The following is a 6,498-nucleotide window of genomic DNA, read 5'->3' as shown; positions in this document are numbered from 1 at the left end:
CTGGTGCCCTACGACTATTGAAAGTTTTGACAGAGCCCAGCACGCGTTGGTGCCCCTTTTGGGATGCTGGTTCTACCACTAAACAATAGTATTTATAAATATGAACCAAATATACGATGCATGTGATGGTATGCATTCAAAACGCTATATAATGAAAAGAACGATTTTCGAGTCTTATTTTTAAGAGTCTGAAGTTTGACATATGAATTGATCAAGATCCAATTCATCATGACAAATCATTGAAAGAGTTGGTTCTACTAAATGGCTAGATGGTATGGGAAAAAAAAAAGAGTTAAAATCTATGGATCAAAATAAAGTTTGAGATCTCGCTTAATTAGTTTGAAATGTGTAAAAGAGTTGAGCGTATTAAATGATATAAAGATAAATTTTCCTATATATAAATCATGGTCATAGGAGCTTATTATATCAAATGAACATGAAGAATTACGTTTTTAAATGAAAAATTAGAGGAAAAAGTTTATATGGACCAACACGAGAATTTTTGAATTTAGTGAAATTGACCATGTTTTATGTAAACTTAAAAAATCAAAATATGGACTCAACCAAGTTAAAATACTGTTAATGTGTGTTGATGTAAGATTGTATTTTTGATTCACGGCCTCTTAATTGTTATTAATGATCTTGATCTATTAGACGAAATTAAATAAATTCTCTTCGATAATTTTGAAATTGAAAATACGAGAGAGGCAACTTATGTGACATGAATTGAAACATTTCAGTATAGCTCCCGATAATTATTAGAGATGTCTCAGGAGTCAGTATGCATACATTTGAAACAAACTACTTGTTAAGGTTAACGCCCATAATTTGTTGGCAGAAAAGGTGTTATTTTGTGATTTTCAAAATAAATCCTATTTTTTAAAACGCGTTTAAAACATAGGTTTGTTTTTGGAAGTGTCCGATTTTATCTCAATTGAATGAACTGTACGCAAATAACCGGATGGAAGAGAGCCCTGAGCACGCACTCGCACGCAAATACATACATTATACAGACAAAACGAGGCCACACTCAAATTGCCTCCATCCTTCGCTGACTCTGTCTCGCAACCGCCATCACCACCGTGTCACCGCCCCGAGCTCCTCTGTTAGCTCGGACTGTCAATGCCTGCCCAGAAGCGTCCGCTCGATACTACTCCTCCTCCTCTTTCTCCTCCTTCGGCGCCCGAGGAAGAGGATGCCGATCATTCACTCCAAAGCAACCCGAATCACAACAACGGAGAAGCCGAAAACGAAGAAGGTATTTTGTCACGTGCGTATACATGTACAAGCCTATGTACATGCGTTATTCTGCTTACAAAATTGTGACGATAAATTCGAATTTCCTCTTTTTTGTTTGTCGTTTATTTACTGATTTGTTTCTTTTCCGACTCCCAGTTTCCAATGGCAGTCCTTCCTCCAGTGACGAAGAGAAAGACGAGTACTTCTTTCTCTCTCTTCATATACACACATGTAGACTCATATACACGTATCTTCACTCTGGCATACATGTCAATTATTGTGTATACCGTTAATTTTTTTGACCGTTTTGTGATTATTAAGAATTTCAGAAATGTATAATGTGTAGATCAATGAAATTTGCTTGAGATCTGCCCGCTTTATGTTGCCATACGATTTGTTTGTTTGAGGTTACACGTTTCATCAAAAATGGCTCTGTGCTTCTTTTCAAGTACTTCAACTTATTTAGATCTTCTAGTTATTGAAAATTCTTTGCTATCTCCCTTTGCTCATTAAGGGTTCGAGTTTGACTAAGTTTTATTCTGGATTCTTGTGATCACTATTTTCTCCATAAATTTATTTTTTAGTTGCTTTACGGTAAATTACTAAATTCTGTTGTTTTTTTCTCTTGTTGGGAGTTATTTGTTTTGTTTTATTGTAATAAATGATTGCATGCTGAGTTTGTTTGACAAGTCACAGTATCAGGCTCGTTGAAATTGGCTTGCTGCCAGAATTTGTAGATGCTTATCACCAAGAGAGACTTGTTCTATAGATGAATTTGTGAAAGCAGCTTTGACACTAAGGGTCATCTATTAGGGAGCCAAAAATTGTAAAAACGTAGTAATGGTATTTCATCTCCATTGGCTTAGTGATTGTTGACTTCCTCAATTCAGTGGAGTGATTCTAGAATCTTGCACTTGTTACTTGTTGTACATTTTATATTTTTTATCATCAGATACTATTTTTTTTTTTTTTTTTCAATGCAATGAGGAATTACGAAGACATAGGATCCCAAATTTTCTAAAGAAGCCAAAGTTTTTAAAAGAAAACACATAACATGGGTAAAGGACTTTTTGATAAAGGTGAACTGAGGTATTTTTGGCCATCATTAGGTAGTGAAATTAGAGGGATGGCAATAAGAATAGAAAATTAGGAGGTTAAGAGCATGCACGATGAGTCCAAGGGTGCTGCATGTTGGGAGGAGCTTAAGCCCCCGTTTGGCCCCCATTTTTTGGAAATGAAAATGGGTGGAATAATTTTTTTTTGAAAAATGAGTAGTTGAAAAAGAAGGAAAAGTTTTCGATTTATGTTAATATTATTTTATGAAAGATTGTGTGGTTGAAAATAGGAGAGAGAAAAATGGAATGTAATGGAATAAAAATTAATGTGGCCAAACAGGGGCTAAATAGAAATATGCAACTTGATACTGAAGTGTTTAGGAAGCAAAAGCTTAGAAGATCATTAAGCCCAGCGGCATGTCTTTCTCTTGTTTCATTTTACTAAGGTTGCCAATCTTAGTCCAATAGAAATTTTGCATGGGAGTCTCATTGGGTTGGCCGATTTGGGTTTGCCATGCTTATATTTTCTTGGCTTGAATCTTGCAAGAGATTGTATTCAAGAGTAAGTCCTTTTATAATGGGAATGTTGACCTGGTGATAAACATCCACCATGCTGAGAACATTATCACCATCAGACTTGGAGTATAGATTTTCAAATTTTTTACCAATTGTGGGCACTAGTTTTAATAGATTATAGTTGTCCGGTGATACCAAGCCAACATGCTGTTCTTTTATTAACCATTTGTGCAGTGTGTCAATTTGTTAATGACCATTAACACCATTTACCTTTTAAAGGGGTGGCATGATTCAATTTAATACATTTTCTGTTGGAGCCTGACTGAGAGCACAACTGGATTGAAACCCAAAAAAAAAAAAAAAATTTCGTAAGAACTGGTCGCTACTCTATAAGAATGAAGAAAATATGTCCAGACCAAACTGGTTCTGTTTGGTTTGCTTTTCTCCTGTTTGGCATACATCAGTTCTTTGAGCTTCACTAATGGGTAGATTTGATGTGGTTGGTGTATACTTATTAGATGCATCCACCAATCAAAGATTAACATTTTGCTAGAAAGCTAAAGAATTAAGAAAAGAAGGAAAATTAGATAACCTGTTCAGTTCTTTGAGAGTACTCCACCCACCCACCCAGCATCGCCACCACTGCAAACCACCATCACTGCAATCCCCTCTCCCAACCAAGAATCAAACTAACGCAATAAAATTATTTGTCGCTTTGCCATCGCTAGAAATAATAAAACCCATGCACTATCACCATTATTCCTCAACAACTTGGACCTCTTATTTTTCATCATCGTCTTTTTTTTAATCACGATTTTATTGATCTATTTATGCAAACTGGAGTCCTAATTCTTGATGGAAATACATTTTGTATTTGTTGGAGGTACAGAGTATTACTATTTTATAAAGGGAATGAACATTCCCATTAATGGGGGCCAGAATTGCCACCTCATCCCCTGTTCCCATTAAATCTCATATATCTTTCAATATATGAGGATTGAAAACGTGATGGAAAGAGTCAAGGATTTAGATTGAAAACGTTTCTCATCTTTCCTAATCAGTTGTCACTCTATGAGGATTTGAAATGTGATGGTGTCACTCTACGAGGATTGACAACATGATGGAAAGAGTCAAGAATTTGGATACTGAAGATGATAATTCCAAGGATGCAAGTCTGGATGCTAGAATTCCACTACCATAGGTGTTGCTGTAGCCAGTGTGCAATGGTTTTGGTGGTAAGACAGTGGTTCCGAGAAGAAGATTTAACTGGTAGATCATCCCAATTCTTAATCAACAATGTCTCGTGTTGGGTTTGTGATCCAAATTATGGTGAATTTTTTTGGAAATAAATTATTTCCTTATTTTCATGTGGGAAAATTTGTTTCATTATAACGTGATTTTGTATGAAAACATATTATTTTCTTATTCCACATTATTTTCATCTTTATGATATGTTATGTACCTATAAATATTGGTCTTCTCATTTAGCATTGTTCAAGCAAGAATTACTGACTTCTTGAATTTCTCTTCATATTGTAAATTAATAAAACGTCGTGCTTTTGCGATTAACCCTCTTTATTAATTTCTTTACTTTTAAATCTTATTTCTCGTTGTGATCTTCATTACTTCATATCACGTTATTAATTTCTTTCACTACAATCCTTCCGGATCCAACAAGTGGTATTAGAGTTTGGTTCTTCTTCTGAGGATTTGTTGAGGTTTTTTAAGAGATGACTACCATGAAGTATGACATTCCGCTGCTAAATCGCAATACAAGGTTTTTTTGTGGCAAGTAAAGATGAGAGCTATTTTGGCGTGATTGGATTTAGATGATGTGTTGCTAGATTTTGAGAAGATCCCACCTAATTGGACAACGAAGGAAAAACAACGGAGGGATCAGAAGGATTTGTCGTTGATTCATCTTAATCTATCCAACAATATTCTGCAGGATGCTTTGAAGGAGAAAACAACAACTGCTTTGTAGTTGAAACTGGAGTAGTTATGTATGACCAAGAGCCTTACAAGTAAACTGGCTATAAAACAAAAGCTATATTCCCATCGCATGGTAGAAGGAGGGTCATTCGAAGACCATATTGCCGTGTTCAAGGAAATTATTGCAGATTTGGAGATGTTGGAGGTTAAGTACGATGAAGAGGATCTTACCTTGATCCTGTTATATTCACTACTTGGCTCTTATGCATCGTTTCGGGACATCATTTTGTATAATTGAAATACTTTAACTATAGACGATATCTATGATACTTTGCACTCAAAGAAGAAGTTGAAGCATTTGGTTGTAGCTACATCGAGATATGAGGAAGCTCTTATATCTCATGATGGTCGGCGGAGGGGCAGATTGAAGAATAACAGTAATTTATTTACTTCTACTGCAAACGTAAGGGACATATTTGAAATGATTGTGATAAGTTGCAGGCTAAATTCAATTTAACTGCAAATCGTGGAGCGCAACCTTTGTCTTCAGACGAAACAAATGCAGTTGAGAATTTTTCAGACAACGGAGATGTGATGTTAACCGTGATCTGACATGGAATCTATGTCTAAAAGGGAGTGGATTCTCGATTCGACATGTTCACATCATATGTGTTCTAATCAAATTTCTTTCAAACATATGAGACTGTCAAACAAGGTGGAGTTCTGGTGGGAAACAACCAGTCTTGGCATGTTGATAGAATCGATTGAGTCAGATTAAGGTTGTTGGATGGGATAGTCAGAACAATTTATCAGGCTCGACATGATTCAGACTTGAAAAGAAATCTCATCTCACTTAATACTCTAGATGCAAAATGGCATAAATTCTCTAGTGGAGGTGAAGATTTGAAGGTCCAAATGAGTGTTTGGGTTGTACTTGAAGGACAGAGAAGGTCTCAGTTGTACATCTTACAGGGGAACGTAGAACCAGTTAATAGACATTTGGACAAGTTCAGTACCGTGGTGGATATTTAGTTTGGTACAATACCTCTTGTGACGGGCCTTGGGTCGGTTTGCTCAGGGGATTTTTGGTGATTCCGCTTTACCACCATTTTCTGCGGATACACTATATTCATTTGCTAGAGTTGGACTTATAGAGCGTAGGTATCATGGTGTCAATAATGTCTGGGATGCTTTTAGAGATGTTGAATGCGACAGTTCTAGCAATAGGCCTTCTGATCCAACATGTGTGATATAGTTTCAACTATAGGGTGTGTTTCGATCCTGTTTGGTCAAAAGTAATTTTTCGGTGAAATTTTGGGAACCCAGGGTTTGGGTTCAGGTGTCGCTTGTGGACGCCTTGTAGAGCAAGACGGTTTGGGTTGGAGAGTTTTGATTACTGTGTTTAGGAGATTCGCTATTTCGATACAGATGGATTTGAAATCTTGGAATTTTGTAGGTTGCACTAGAATTTGGGTCAAAGTGGAGATTGTTGGGTTTGTGACCCAAATTAGTGTGGATTTTTTTTTTGGAAATAAATTGTTTCCTTATATTTTACGTGATTTTTTATGAAAACATATTATTTTCTTATTTCACATTATTTCCATCTTTATGCTATGTCATGTACCTATAAATAGTGGTCTTCTCTTTCAGTTTTGTTCAAGCAAGAATTGTTGAGTTCTTATATTTTTCTCCATATTGTCGAATAATAAAACGTTGTGCTTCTACGATTAACTCTCTCTATTAATTTCTTTACTTT

General features: G+C 35.9%; 1 long non-coding RNA gene across 1 annotated transcript; it reads left to right on the top strand.

Annotated features, from left to right (window-relative positions):
- The first annotated feature begins 957 nt into the window (after nucleotides 1-957).
- Nucleotides 958-1,429, top strand: LOC111383522. The gene is made up of 2 exons (XR_002700756.1): nucleotides 958-1,258; nucleotides 1,396-1,429. It is a non-coding gene; the product is annotated as an uncharacterized LOC111383522 (long non-coding RNA).
- The last annotated feature ends 5,069 nt before the right edge of the window (nucleotides 1,430-6,498 follow it).

This window comes from Olea europaea, unplaced genomic scaffold, assembly GCF_002742605.1.
Source record: "Olea europaea var. sylvestris unplaced genomic scaffold, O_europaea_v1 scaffold2708, whole genome shotgun sequence".
Taxonomy (NCBI): Eukaryota; Viridiplantae; Streptophyta; class Magnoliopsida; order Lamiales; family Oleaceae; genus Olea; species Olea europaea.
The sequence above is the reverse complement of the archived record's forward strand: the minus strand, read 5'-3'. Positions and strand labels throughout refer to the sequence as shown.